The sequence below is a fragment of the Mytilus trossulus genome, unplaced genomic scaffold (genome assembly GCF_036588685.1).
Source record: "Mytilus trossulus isolate FHL-02 unplaced genomic scaffold, PNRI_Mtr1.1.1.hap1 h1tg000261l__unscaffolded, whole genome shotgun sequence".
Classification (NCBI taxonomy): Eukaryota; Metazoa; Mollusca; class Bivalvia; order Mytilida; family Mytilidae; genus Mytilus; species Mytilus trossulus.
The window spans coordinates 724,984-741,490 of record NW_026963321.1 but is presented as its reverse complement, the minus strand read 5'-3'; the positions used below and the strand labels follow the sequence as shown (position 1 = coordinate 741,490).

General features: G+C 31.3%; 2 long non-coding RNA genes across 2 annotated transcripts; both read left to right on the top strand.

Annotated features, from left to right (window-relative positions):
* Positions 1 to 2,125: 2,125 nt before the first annotated feature.
* On the top strand, positions 2,126 to 6,082 carry LOC134701717 (uncharacterized). Its single transcript, XR_010104184.1, has 5 exons — positions 2,126 to 2,209; positions 2,955 to 3,023; positions 3,788 to 4,409; positions 5,153 to 5,221; positions 5,986 to 6,082. It is a non-coding gene; the product is annotated as an uncharacterized LOC134701717 (long non-coding RNA).
* A 45-nt stretch (positions 6,083 to 6,127) lies between these two features.
* Positions 6,128 to 15,326, top strand: LOC134701713 (uncharacterized). The gene is made up of 9 exons (XR_010104183.1): positions 6,128 to 6,609; positions 7,354 to 7,422; positions 8,187 to 8,809; positions 9,554 to 9,622; positions 10,387 to 11,009; positions 11,753 to 11,821; positions 12,586 to 13,208; positions 13,952 to 14,020; positions 14,785 to 15,326. It is a non-coding gene; the product is annotated as an uncharacterized LOC134701713 (long non-coding RNA).
* Positions 15,327 to 16,507: the final 1,181 nt, after the last annotated feature.

Sequence of the window (16,507 nt, the reverse complement as noted above, 5' to 3'; positions counted from 1 at the left end):
AAAATGATGGTTAGTAGTTTTTTATTTATACCTAGTTATCATAAATGATTTCAAATAAATATTATTGGTAAAGAACAGCAAAAATTCAATAAAATTTTCACTTTTAAATGCATTACTGGCACGGGGCTGAACACTTTTTTTAGGCACAATCTTAACTTTGTTTACCCCCGAGAGATTCGAAATGAATTGTTTATTCAATTGAAAAAGGCAAGAAAAAACTTACATGTAATATAAATAAATTGTAAGTAAACATGACACAATATAGTCTTTGTTGTGCAATTATCACTCTGGTCTACAGGAATAGCTGATAATCAAGGGAGATAACACACTTCACACGAGTAAAGTGAGATACATTATACATGTGCTTTTATCCAATGATTTGACCCTGGTCAGTAGATATCATATGCAAATAAACAGAAAAAAAACATGTACATTTATTAAGAAAATCACGAATTACTATTGTTAATGCACACGAGCAAAACACAAGATATTGTCATTTCTCAGTGAAAAAGGGGGAGGGTCAAACCTTCTTGAAAACAATATTGCTATTCAACTACATGTATTAAGCTAGTTAGCTACTTCTCATTGCTTCTAATATAAACAGTTTAAATGAAGGTGGCTAAGCCACAAGGGAGAAGCATTTTTCTTTCTTTGTGATAAAACTTTCAAGAATTAGATTTTTCTCTCTCAATACTTATGTATTTAAATTAAATGATAACACAGTTTGAGTTAATTTTTTTGTCTTATTTCAGTTCCAGACATATCATTACTTTTAAATATGAGATGACAAACTAAAGGTTTTAAAAGGTCCTGAATAACTGGTAAGCATTTTGATTTATTAGGTAAGCTCTAAATTATTTATTTATGGTATTTGTGCAAATGAAATTACAGTCAGTATGTTAGAAATATGCTTATATGAAAACTGTTGCTATGGTCTTGCTATTAAATGAAAAGGCTTGGTTACTGATCTTTTCGACTCAACATTTCGAGTTAAATCTTGCGGCAACTGATTCTCATGTAACACTGCAAACTCTATTTAGCACTATTTTGATCTGTCATTATTTAATGACGCTATAATACGTGTGATGTCACAATGTTTCCTTTAATACCTCATGTGGATTTCTCACTGATAAAGGGCTTTCACTGAAATACATGTAAAAAGCCTTTTTTTCTCAAATAGAATTATGTGAATGGACAAGTTTTGAAAATTTGCACTTCATTGCACTCTAATTACATGATAAGAATGACTTTCCCAGTAGTTTTGAGGGGTTTCCACAGTATTATATACCGGATGTCCACTAGTAAGAATAGTTATTTTGGTGTTTTTTTTTTTTATGAAATCTACATTTTTGCATAATGTCTCTGTCAAAATGCACTTTAAGACACAAGAAAATGTTATAGAATGCTTTAATAGGGTCTGTGTATTGTAATTTAAGGTTAACATCAGAAGTTTTGTCCTTGTTTTGACTAGTAAAGGTATACTGGAAGAAATTAATTATCCATACACGTTGTATTAAAAATAAATGAATATAGCGATAAAAGTGTCATTGCCATATAGTGCTGAAACGACTTTATTTTTTTCAGAAATGGACAAATATACACAGATTTATTCAGAATGTCATACCGATGAAGATCGCCTAAAAATATTTGGAAAAATCAGAACTATGGATTTCAATATGGGACAATACCCCTAATGCGCCTTGAAATGAGGAACACAAAAAGTCACGTGTAAACAAAAAATCTCTGTGTAGTGATATTTGACACATTGCTATGATAAACAAATGACTGAGCTGAACCATTAGTGTTAATTTAGAAAATAAGGGAACACAGAATAAATGTGTAAAAACCATGGAGCTATGAAATGTGTTCAAAGTATTAAAATTTCAAAGAACTTATTGTGTTAAAATTGGGATTTTTTACCATGAGGAGCGACATCGCAAAAGGATACTCGGGGTTTGCTAAATTACGGAAAAATGAATCACACTTCGTACCCCGAAAATTTAACCACATATGTAAAAATGTCTCAGCTTCGAAACAAGCCATCATACATATACAAGTTTACGATATGGGCTGAGCAACAGAAGAAAACGTTATCATTACGGCCTATGGAATAACAATTGCGCAATATTGACCCATCTTGTAAGAGAGGATCCAGAGATATCTTAAGCTAATTTCACCTTGTACACCACAGAAAATTGTTAAAATGATGGTTAGTAGTTTTTTATTTATACCTAGTTATCATAAATGATTTCAAATAAATATTATTGGTAAAGAACAGCAAAAATTCAATAAAATTTTCACTTTTAAATGCATTACTGGCACGGGGCTGAACACTTTTTTTAGGCACAATCTTAACTTTGTTTACCCCCGAGAGATTCGAAATGAATTGTTTATTCAATTGAAAAAGGCAAGAAAAAACTTACATGTAATATAAATAAATTGTAAGTAAACATGACACAATATAGTCTTTGTTGTGCAATTATCACTCTGGTCTACAGGAATAGCTGATAATCAAGGGAGATAACACACTTCACACGAGTAAAGTGAGATACATTATACATGTGCTTTTATCCAATGATTTGACCCTGGTCAGTAGATATCATATGCAAATAAACAGAAAAAAAAACATGTACATTTATTAAGAAAATCACGAATTACTATTGTTAATGCACACGAGCAAAACACAAGATATTGTCATTTCTCAGTGAAAAAGGGGGAGGGTCAAACCTTCTTGAAAACAATATTGCTATTCAACTACATGTATTAAGCTAGTTAGCTACTTCTCATTGCTTCTAATATAAACAGTTTAAATGAAGGTGGCTAAGCCACAAGGGAGAAGCATTTTTCTTTCTTTGTGATAAAACTTTCAAGAATTAGATTTTTTCTCTCTCAATACTTATGTATTTAAATTAAATGATAACACAGTTTGAGTTAATTTTTTTGTCTTATTTCAGTTCCAGACATATCATTACTTTTAAATATGAGATGACAAACTAAAGGTTTTAAAAGGTCCTGAATAACTGGTAAGCATTTTGATTTATTAGGTAAGCTCTAAATTATTTATTTATGGTATTTGTGCAAATGAAATTACAGTCAGTATGTTAGAAATATGCTTATATGAAAAACTGTTGCTATGGTCTTGCTATTAAATGAAAAGGCTTGGTTACTGATCTTTTCGACTCAACATTTCGAGTTAAATCTTGCGGCAACTGATTCTCATGTAACACTGCAAACTCTATTTAGCACTATTTTGATCTGTCATTATTTAATGACGCTATAATACGTGTGATGTCACAATGTTTCCTTTAATACCTCATGTGGATTTCTCACTGATAAAGGGCTTTCACTGAAATACATGTAAAAAGCCTTTTTTTCTCAAATAGAATTATGTGAATGGACAAGTTTTGAAAATTTGCACTTCATTGCACTCTAATTACATGATAAGAATGACTTTCCCAGTAGTTTTGAGGGGTTTCCACAGTATTATATACCGGATGTCCACTAGTAAGAATAGTTATTTTGGTGTTTTTTTTTTTATGAAATCTACATTTTTGCATAATGTCTCTGTCAAAATGCACTTTAAGACACAAGAAAATGTTATAGAATGCTTTAATAGGGTCTGTGTATTGTAATTTAAGGTTAACATCAGAAGTTTTGTCCTTGTTTTGACTAGTAAAGGTATACTGGAAGAAATTAATTATCCATACACGTTGTATTAAAAATAAATGAATATAGCGATAAAAGTGTCATTGCCATATAGTGCTGAAACGACTTTATTTTTTTTCAGAAATGGACAAATATACACAGATTTATTCAGAATGTCATACCGATGAAGATCGCCTAAAAATATTTGGAAAAATCAGAACTATGGATTTCAATATGGGACAATACCCCTAATGCGCCTTGAAATGAGGAACACAAAAGTCACGTGTAAACAAAAAATCTCTGTGTAGTGATATTTGACACATTGCTATGATAAACAAATGACTGAGCTGAACCATTAGTGTTAATTTAGAAAATAAGGGAACACAGAATAAATGTGTAAAAACCATGGAGCTATGAAATGTGTTCAAAGTATTAAAATTTCAAAGAACTTATTGTGTTAAAATTGGATTTTTTACCATGAGGAGCGACATCGCAAAAGGATACTCGGGGTTTGCTAAATTACGGAAAAATGAATCACACTTCGTACCCCGAAAATTTAACCACATATGTAAAAATGTCTCAGCTTCGAAACAAGCCATCATACATATACAAGTTTACGATATGGGCTGAGCAACAGAAGAAAACGTTATCATTACGGCCTATGGAATAACAATTGCGCATATTGACCCATCTTGTAAGAGAGGATCCAGAGATATCTTAAGCTAATTTCACCTTGTACACCACAGAAAATTGTTAAAATGATGGTTAGTAGTTTTTTATTTATACCTAGTTATCATAAATGATTTCAAATAAATATTATTGGTAAAGAACAGCAAAAATTCAATAAAATTTTCACTTTTAAATGCATTACTGGCACGGGGCTGAACACTTTTTTTAGGCACAATCTTAACTTTGTTTACCCCCGAGAGATTCGAAATGAATTGTTTATTCAATTGAAAAAGGCAAGAAAAAACTTACATGTAATATAAATAAATTGTAAGTAAACATGACACAATATAGTCTTTGTTGTGCAATTATCACTCTGGTCTACAGGAATAGCTGATAATCAAGGGAGATAACACACTTCACACGAGTAAAGTGAGATACATTATACATGTGCTTTTATCCAATGATTTGACCCTGGTCAGTAGATATCATATGCAAATAAACAGAAAAAAAACATGTACATTTATTAAGAAAATCACGAATTACTATTGTTAATGCACACGAGCAAAACACAAGATATTGTCATTTCTCAGTGAAAAAGGGGGAGGGTCAAACCTTCTTGAAAACAATATTGCTATTCAACTACATGTATTAAGCTAGTTAGCTACTTCTCATTGCTTCTAATATAAACAGTTTAAATGAAGGTGGCTAAGCCACAAGGGAGAAGCATTTTTCTTTCTTTGTGATAAAACTTTCAAGAATTAGATTTTTCTCTCTCAATACTTATGTATTTAAATTAAATGATAACACAGTTTGAGTTAATTTTTTTGTCTTATTTCAGTTCCAGACATATCATTACTTTTAAATATGAGATGACAAACTAAAGGTTTTAAAAGGTCCTGAATAACTGGTAAGCATTTTGATTTATTAGGTAAGCTCTAAATTATTTATTTATGGTATTTGTGCAAATGAAATTACAGTCAGTATGTTAGAAATATGCTTATATGAAAACTGTTGCTATGGTCTTGCTATTAAATGAAAAGGCTTGGTTACTGATCTTTTCGACTCAACATTTCGAGTTAAATCTTGCGGCAACTGATTCTCATGTAACACTGCAAACTCTATTTAGCACTATTTTGATCTGTCATTATTTAATGACGCTATAATACGTGTGATGTCACAATGTTTCCTTTAATACCTCATGTGGATTTCTCACTGATAAAGGGCTTTCACTGAAATACATGTAAAAAGCCTTTTTTTCTCAAATAGAATTATGTGAATGGACAAGTTTTGAAAATTTGCACTTCATTGCACTCTAATTACATGATAAGAATGACTTTCCCAGTAGTTTTGAGGGGTTTCCACAGTATTATATACCGGATGTCCACTAGTAAGAATAGTTATTTTGGTGTTTTTTTTTTTTATGAAATCTACATTTTTGCATAATGTCTCTGTCAAAATGCACTTTAAGACACAAGAAAATGTTATAGAATGCTTTAATAGGGTCTGTGTATTGTAATTTAAGGTTAACATCAGAAGTTTTGTCCTTGTTTTGACTAGTAAAGGTATACTGGAAGAAATTAATTATCCATACACGTTGTATTAAAAATAAATGAATATAGCGATAAAAGTGTCATTGCCATATAGTGCTGAAACGACTTTATTTTTTTTCAGAAATGGACAAATATACACAGATTTATTCAGAATGTCATACCGATGAAGATCGCCTAAAAATATTTGGAAAAATCAGAACTATGGATTTCAATATGGGGACAATACCCCTAATGCGCCTTGAAATGAGGAACACAAAAGTCACGTGTAAACAAAAAATCTCTGTGTAGTGATATTTGACACATTGCTATGATAAACAAATGACTGAGCTGAACCATTAGTGTTAATTTAGAAAATAAGGGAACACAGAATAAATGTGTAAAAACCATGGAGCTATGAAATGTGTTCAAAGTATTAAAATTTCAAAGAACTTATTGTGTTAAAATTGGGATTTTTTACCATGAGGAGCGACATCGCAAAAGGATACTCGGGGTTTGCTAAATTACGGAAAAATGAATCACACTTCGTACCCCGAAAATTTAACCACATATGTAAAAATGTCTCAGCTTCGAAACAAGCCATCATACATATACAAGTTTACGATATGGGCTGAGCAACAGAAGAAAACGTTATCATTACGGCCTATGGAATAACAATTGCGCATATTGACCCATCTTGTAAGAGAGGATCCAGAGATATCTTAAGCTAATTTCACCTTGTACACCACAGAAAATTGTTAAAATGATGGTTAGTAGTTTTTTATTTATACCTAGTTATCATAAATGATTTCAAATAAATATTATTGGTAAAGAACAGCAAAAATTCAATAAAATTTTCACTTTTAAATGCATTACTGGCACGGGGCTGAACACTTTTTTTAGGCACAATCTTAACTTTGTTTACCCCCGAGAGATTCGAAATGAATTGTTTATTCAATTGAAAAAGGCAAGAAAAAACTTACATGTAATATAAATAAATTGTAAGTAAACATGACACAATATAGTCTTTGTTGTGCAATTATCACTCTGGTCTACAGGAATAGCTGATAATCAAGGGAGATAACACACTTCACACGAGTAAAGTGAGATACATTATACATGTGCTTTTATCCAATGATTTGACCCTGGTCAGTAGATATCATATGCAAATAAACAGAAAAAAAAACATGTACATTTATTAAGAAAATCACGAATTACTATTGTTAATGCACACGAGCAAAACACAAGATATTGTCATTTCTCAGTGAAAAAGGGGGAGGGTCAAACCTTCTTGAAAACAATATTGCTATTCAACTACATGTATTAAGCTAGTTAGCTACTTCTCATTGCTTCTAATATAAACAGTTTAAATGAAGGTGGCTAAGCCACAAGGGAGAAGCATTTTTCTTTCTTTGTGATAAAACTTTCAAGAATTAGATTTTTCTCTCTCAATACTTATGTATTTAAATTAAATGATAACACAGTTTGAGTTAATTTTTTTGTCTTATTTCAGTTCCAGACATATCATTACTTTTAAATATGAGATGACAAACTAAAGGTTTTAAAAGGTCCTGAATAACTGGTAAGCATTTTGATTTATTAGGTAAGCTCTAAATTATTTATTTATGGTATTTGTGCAAATGAAATTACAGTCAGTATGTTAGAAATATGCTTATATGAAAACTGTTGCTATGGTCTTGCTATTAAATGAAAAGGCTTGGTTACTGATCTTTTCGACTCAACATTTCGAGTTAAATCTTGCGGCAACTGATTCTCATGTAACACTGCAAACTCTATTTAGCACTATTTTGATCTGTCATTATTTAATGACGCTATAATACGTGTGATGTCACAATGTTTCCTTTAATACCTCATGTGGATTTCTCACTGATAAAGGGCTTTCACTGAAATACATGTAAAAAGCCTTTTTTTCTCAAATAGAATTATGTGAATGGACAAGTTTTGAAAATTTGCACTTCATTGCACTCTAATTACATGATAAGAATGACTTTCCCAGTAGTTTTGAGGGGTTTCCACAGTATTATATACCGGATGTCCACTAGTAAGAATAGTTATTTTGGTGTTTTTTTTTTTTATGAAATCTACATTTTTGCATAATGTCTCTGTCAAAATGCACTTTAAGACACAAGAAAATGTTATAGAATGCTTTAATAGGGTCTGTGTATTGTAATTTAAGGTTAACATCAGAAGTTTTGTCCTTGTTTTGACTAGTAAAGGTATACTGGAAGAAATTAATTATCCATACACGTTGTATTAAAAATAAATGAATATAGCGATAAAAGTGTCATTGCCATATAGTGCTGAAACGACTTTATTTTTTTTCAGAAATGGACAAATATACACAGATTTATTCAGAATGTCATACCGATGAAGATCGCCTAAAAATATTTGGAAAAATCAGAACTATGGATTTCAATATGGGACAATACCCCTAATGCGCCTTGAAATGAGGAACACAAAAGTCACGTGTAAACAAAAAATCTCTGTGTAGTGATATTTGACACATTGCTATGATAAACAAATGACTGAGCTGAACCATTAGTGTTAATTTAGAAAATAAGGGAACACAGAATAAATGTGTAAAAACCATGGAGCTATGAAATGTGTTCAAAGTATTAAAATTTCAAAGAACTTATTGTGTTAAAATTGGGATTTTTTACCATGAGGAGCGACATCGCAAAAGGATACTCGGGGTTTGCTAAATTACGGAAAAATGAATCACACTTCGTACCCCGAAAATTTAACCACATATGTAAAAATGTCTCAGCTTCGAAACAAGCCATCATACATATACAAGTTTACGATATGGGCTGAGCAACAGAAGAAAACGTTATCATTACGGCCTATGGAATAACAATTGCGCATATTGACCCATCTTGTAAGAGAGGATCCAGAGATATCTTAAGCTAATTTCACCTTGTACACCACAGAAAATTGTTAAAATGATGGTTAGTAGTTTTTTATTTATACCTAGTTATCATAAATGATTTCAAATAAATATTATTGGTAAAGAACAGCAAAAATTCAATAAAATTTTCACTTTTAAATGCATTACTGGCACGGGGCTGAACACTTTTTTTAGGCACAATCTTAACTTTGTTTACCCCCGAGAGATTCGAAATGAATTGTTTATTCAATTGAAAAAGGCAAGAAAAAACTTACATGTAATATAAATAAATTGTAAGTAAACATGACACAATATAGTCTTTGTTGTGCAATTATCACTCTGGTCTACAGGAATAGCTGATAATCAAGGGAGATAACACACTTCACACGAGTAAAGTGAGATACATTATACATGTGCTTTTATCCAATGATTTGACCCTGGTCAGTAGATATCATATGCAAATAAACAGAAAAAAAAACATGTACATTTATTAAGAAAATCACGAATTACTATTGTTAATGCACACGAGCAAAACACAAGATATTGTCATTTCTCAGTGAAAAAGGGGGAGGGTCAAACCTTCTTGAAAACAATATTGCTATTCAACTACATGTATTAAGCTAGTTAGCTACTTCTCATTGCTTCTAATATAAACAGTTTAAATGAAGGTGGCTAAGCCACAAGGGAGAAGCATTTTTCTTTCTTTGTGATAAAACTTTCAAGAATTAGATTTTTCTCTCTCAATACTTATGTATTTAAATTAAATGATAACACAGTTTGAGTTAATTTTTTTGTCTTATTTCAGTTCCAGACATATCATTACTTTTAAATATGAGATGACAAACTAAAGGTTTTAAAAGGTCCTGAATAACTGGTAAGCATTTTGATTTATTAGGTAAGCTCTAAATTATTTATTTATGGTATTTGTGCAAATGAAATTACAGTCAGTATGTTAGAAATATGCTTATATGAAAACTGTTGCTATGGTCTTGCTATTAAATGAAAAGGCTTGGTTACTGATCTTTTCGACTCAACATTTCGAGTTAAATCTTGCGGCAACTGATTCTCATGTAACACTGCAAACTCTATTTAGCACTATTTTGATCTGTCATTATTTAATGACGCTATAATACGTGTGATGTCACAATGTTTCCTTTAATACCTCATGTGGATTTCTCACTGATAAAGGGCTTTCACTGAAATACATGTAAAAAGCCTTTTTTTCTCAAATAGAATTATGTGAATGGACAAGTTTTGAAAATTTGCACTTCATTGCACTCTAATTACATGATAAGAATGACTTTCCCAGTAGTTTTGAGGGGTTTCCACAGTATTATATACCGGATGTCCACTAGTAAGAATAGTTATTTTGGTGTTTTTTTTTTTTATGAAATCTACATTTTTGCATAATGTCTCTGTCAAAATGCACTTTAAGACACAAGAAAATGTTATAGAATGCTTTAATAGGGTCTGTGTATTGTAATTTAAGGTTAACATCAGAAGTTTTGTCCTTGTTTTGACTAGTAAAGGTATACTGGAAGAAATTAATTATCCATACACGTTGTATTAAAAATAAATGAATATAGCGATAAAAGTGTCATTGCCATATAGTGCTGAAACGACTTTATTTTTTTTCAGAAATGGACAAATATACACAGATTTATTCAGAATGTCATACCGATGAAGATCGCCTAAAAATATTTGGAAAAATCAGAACTATGGATTTCAATATGGGACAATACCCCTAATGCGCCTTGAAATGAGGAACACAAAAGTCACGTGTAAACAAAAAATCTCTGTGTAGTGATATTTGACACATTGCTATGATAAACAAATGACTGAGCTGAACCATTAGTGTTAATTTAGAAAATAAGGGAACACAGAATAAATGTGTAAAAACCATGGAGCTATGAAATGTGTTCAAAGTATTAAAATTTCAAAGAACTTATTGTGTTAAAATTGGGATTTTTTACCATGAGGAGCGACATCGCAAAAGGATACTCGGGGTTTGCTAAATTACGGAAAAATGAATCACACTTCGTACCCCGAAAATTTAACCACATATGTAAAAATGTCTCAGCTTCGAAACAAGCCATCATACATATACAAGTTTACGATATGGGCTGAGCAACAGAAGAAAACGTTATCATTACGGCCTATGGAATAACAATTGCGCATATTGACCCATCTTGTAAGAGAGGATCCAGAGATATCTTAAGCTAATTTCACCTTGTACACCACAGAAAATTGTTAAAATGATGGTTAGTAGTTTTTTATTTATACCTAGTTATCATAAATGATTTCAAATAAATATTATTGGTAAAGAACAGCAAAAATTCAATAAAATTTTCACTTTTAAATGCATTACTGGCACGGGGCTGAACACTTTTTTTAGGCACAATCTTAACTTTGTTTACCCCCGAGAGATTCGAAATGAATTGTTTATTCAATTGAAAAAGGCAAGAAAAAACTTACATGTAATATAAATAAATTGTAAGTAAACATGACACAATATAGTCTTTGTTGTGCAATTATCACTCTGGTCTACAGGAATAGCTGATAATCAAGGGAGATAACACACTTCACACGAGTAAAGTGAGATACATTATACATGTGCTTTTATCCAATGATTTGACCCTGGTCAGTAGATATCATATGCAAATAAACAGAAAAAAAACATGTACATTTATTAAGAAAATCACGAATTACTATTGTTAATGCACACGAGCAAAACACAAGATATTGTCATTTCTCAGTGAAAAAGGGGGAGGGTCAAACCTTCTTGAAAACAATATTGCTATTCAACTACATGTATTAAGCTAGTTAGCTACTTCTCATTGCTTCTAATATAAACAGTTTAAATGAAGGTGGCTAAGCCACAAGGGAGAAGCATTTTTCTTTCTTTGTGATAAAACTTTCAAGAATTAGATTTTTCTCTCTCAATACTTATGTATTTAAATTAAATGATAACACAGTTTGAGTTAATTTTTTTGTCTTATTTCAGTTCCAGACATATCATTACTTTTAAATATGAGATGACAAACTAAAGGTTTTAAAAGGTCCTGAATAACTGGTAAGCATTTTGATTTATTAGGTAAGCTCTAAATTATTTATTTATGGTATTTGTGCAAATGAAATTACAGTCAGTATGTTAGAAATATGCTTATATGAAAACTGTTGCTATGGTCTTGCTATTAAATGAAAAGGCTTGGTTACTGATCTTTTCGACTCAACATTTCGAGTTAAATCTTGCGGCAACTGATTCTCATGTAACACTGCAAACTCTATTTAGCACTATTTTGATCTGTCATTATTTAATGACGCTATAATACGTGTGATGTCACAATGTTTCCTTTAATACCTCATGTGGATTTCTCACTGATAAAGGGCTTTCACTGAAATACATGTAAAAAGCCTTTTTTTCTCAAATAGAATTATGTGAATGGACAAGTTTTGAAAATTTGCACTTCATTGCACTCTAATTACATGATAAGAATGACTTTCCCAGTAGTTTTGAGGGGTTTCCACAGTATTATATACCGGATGTCCACTAGTAAGAATAGTTATTTTGGTGTTTTTTTTTTTTATGAAATCTACATTTTTGCATAATGTCTCTGTCAAAATGCACTTTAAGACACAAGAAAATGTTATAGAATGCTTTAATAGGGTCTGTGTATTGTAATTTAAGGTTAACATCAGAAGTTTTGTCCTTGTTTTGACTAGTAAAGGTATACTGGAAGAAATTAATTATCCATACACGTTGTATTAAAAATAAATGAATATAGCGATAAAAGTGTCATTGCCATATAGTGCTGAAACGACTTTATTTTTTTTCAGAAATGGACAAATATACACAGATTTATTCAGAATGTCATACCGATGAAGATCGCCTAAAAATATTTGGAAAAATCAGAACTATGGATTTCAATATGGGACAATACCCCTAATGCGCCTTGAAATGAGGAACACAAAAGTCACGTGTAAACAAAAAATCTCTGTGTAGTGATATTTGACACATTGCTATGATAAACAAATGACTGAGCTGAACCATTAGTGTTAATTTAGAAAATAAGGGAACACAGAATAAATGTGTAAAAACCATGGAGCTATGAAATGTGTTCAAAGTATTAAAATTTCAAAGAACTTATTGTGTTAAAATTGGGATTTTTTACCATGAGGAGCGACATCGCAAAAGGATACTCGGGGTTTGCTAAATTACGGAAAAATGAATCACACTTCGTACCCCGAAAATTTAACCACATATGTAAAAATGTCTCAGCTTCGAAACAAGCCATCATACATATACAAGTTTACGATATGGGCTGAGCAACAGAAGAAAACGTTATCATTACGGCCTATGGAATAACAATTGCGCATATTGACCCATCTTGTAAGAGAGGATCCAGAGATATCTTAAGCTAATTTCACCTTGTACACCACAGAAAATTGTTAAAATGATGGTTAGTAGTTTTTTATTTATACCTAGTTATCATAAATGATTTCAAATAAATATTATTGGTAAAGAACAGCAAAAATTCAATAAAATTTTCACTTTTAAATGCATTACTGGCACGGGGCTGAACACTTTTTTTAGGCACAATCTTAACTTTGTTTACCCCCGAGAGATTCGAAATGAATTGTTTATTCAATTGAAAAAGGCAAGAAAAAACTTACATGTAATATAAATAAATTGTAAGTAAACATGACACAATATAGTCTTTGTTGTGCAATTATCACTCTGGTCTACAGGAATAGCTGATAATCAAGGGAGATAACACACTTCACACGAGTAAAGTGAGATACATTATACATGTGCTTTTATCCAATGATTTGACCCTGGTCAGTAGATATCATATGCAAATAAACAGAAAAAAAACATGTACATTTATTAAGAAAATCACGAATTACTATTGTTAATGCACACGAGCAAAACACAAGATATTGTCATTTCTCAGTGAAAAAGGGGGAGGGTCAAACCTTCTTGAAAACAATATTGCTATTCAACTACATGTATTAAGCTAGTTAGCTACTTCTCATTGCTTCTAATATAAACAGTTTAAATGAAGGTGGCTAAGCCACAAGGGAGAAGCATTTTTCTTTCTTTGTGATAAAACTTTCAAGAATTAGATTTTTCTCTCTCAATACTTATGTATTTAAATTAAATGATAACACAGTTTGAGTTAATTTTTTTGTCTTATTTCAGTTCCAGACATATCATTACTTTTAAATATGAGATGACAAACTAAAGGTTTTAAAAGGTCCTGAATAACTGGTAAGCATTTTGATTTATTAGGTAAGCTCTAAATTATTTATTTATGGTATTTGTGCAAATGAAATTACAGTCAGTATGTTAGAAATATGCTTATATGAAAACTGTTGCTATGGTCTTGCTATTAAATGAAAAGGCTTGGTTACTGATCTTTTCGACTCAACATTTCGAGTTAAATCTTGCGGCAACTGATTCTCATGTAACACTGCAAACTCTATTTAGCACTATTTTGATCTGTCATTATTTAATGACGCTATAATACGTGTGATGTCACAATGTTTCCTTTAATACCTCATGTGGATTTCTCACTGATAAAGGGCTTTCACTGAAATACATGTAAAAAGCCTTTTTTTCTCAAATAGAATTATGTGAATGGACAAGTTTTGAAAATTTGCACTTCATTGCACTCTAATTACATGATAAGAATGACTTTCCCAGTAGTTTTGAGGGGTTTCCACAGTATTATATACCGGATGTCCACTAGTAAGAATAGTTATTTTGGTGTTTTTTTTTTTTATGAAATCTACATTTTTGCATAATGTCTCTGTCAAAATGCACTTTAAGACACAAGAAAATGTTATAGAATGCTTTAATAGGGTCTGTGTATTGTAATTTAAGGTTAACATCAGAAGTTTTGTCCTTGTTTTGACTAGTAAAGGTATACTGGAAGAAATTAATTATCCATACACGTTGTATTAAAAATAAATGAATATAGCGATAAAAGTGTCATTGCCATATAGTGCTGAAACGACTTTATTTTTTTTCAGAAATGGACAAATATACACAGATTTATTCAGAATGTCATACCGATGAAGATCGCCTAAAAATATTTGGAAAAATCAGAACTATGGATTTCAATATGGGACAATACCCCTAATGCGCCTTGAAATGAGGAACACAAAAGTCACGTGTAAACAAAAAATCTCTGTGTAGTGATATTTGACACATTGCTATGATAAACAAATGACTGAGCTGAACCATTAGTGTTAATTTAGAAAATAAGGGAACACAGAATAAATGTGTAAAAACCATGGAGCTATGAAATGTGTTCAAAGTATTAAAATTTCAAAGAACTTATTGTGTTAAAATTGGGATTTTTTACCATGAGGAGCGACATCGCAAAAGGATACTCGGGGTTTGCTAAATTACGGAAAAATGAATCACACTTCGTACCCCGAAAATTTAACCACATATGTAAAAATGTCTCAGCTTCGAAACAAGCCATCATACATATACAAGTTTACGATATGGGCTGAGCAACAGAAGAAAACGTTATCATTACGGCCTATGGAATAACAATTGCGCATATTGACCCAGCTGCTTCTTTGACTGATGACTTGGATGTTATCTCAAATTGGGCAAAATCGTGGGCTGTTCAATTTAACTCTAAGAAAACTAAAAATATTGTATTTACTCGAAGGGAAAGGGAACACCCACCTGTATGTTTTGAGATAAATGGGGAAGAGGTTGAGAAAAAAAATATTCACTGTCATCTTGGGATAACATTTCAGTCATCAGCTTCATGGAACTCACATATTGATATTATTTATAAAAAAGCATGCTCTCGTCTATCTGTGCTTCGTCAAGTTAAACATTTATTAGATAGGAGTTCACTTATACGTATTCATTATGCTTTTATTAGACCTATATTAGAGTATGGTGATGTTGTATGGGGCAATTGCTCCCAGCACGAGTCTGAGCTTCTTGAAAGTATTCAGATAGAGCCCGCTAGAATTATTACAGGATTACGACGTAATTCCTCCAGACAAAAACTTTATATTGAATTAAGTTTAGAAACTCTGGAGAATAGACGTAATAAACATAAGCTTATACTATTCTATAAAATATTAAATGGGATGACACCTGCATACTTATATGAGTTAGTCCAGCCATATCTTCCAAGACAAACCCCTTATACTTTGAGGAATGAAAACAACACTTTTCATCCGCCTCTTGCTAGAACTAGCTCTTATTTTAATAGTTTCATTCCTTCCACTATAAGACTTTGGAATAGTCTTCCTTTGAGTTTACAAAAATCCCCAAGTTTGGGTATATTTAGAAGTGGACTGGAAAAGTTTTATAGGACTGATGATATATTTAAACCTTTCAACTATGGGATAAGGAAACCTAATATAAGTCATTGTCAACTCAGAAATAATGCTAGCAACCTAAAATATCATCTATTTAATCGGTTCTTATCAGAGATCACTGTTTGTGTAAACTGTAATCACCCTGTTAAGGATAACAAACATTACTTTTTCATTTGCCCTAAGTACAATGATGTAAGACAGATCCTTCTTGATTCCATTAACTCCATTGCTGATAATCTTGATATAAAAATTGAATTATTACTTTTTTGGAAACAGATTATTTTCATATGATATGAATATTGCTTTTTTTAAATCTGTTCATACATATGTCAGTGACACTCATCGTTTTGTTTAAAAAACTTACATATTTTTTTGTTTCATTTAGTTTCATTTTTTATTT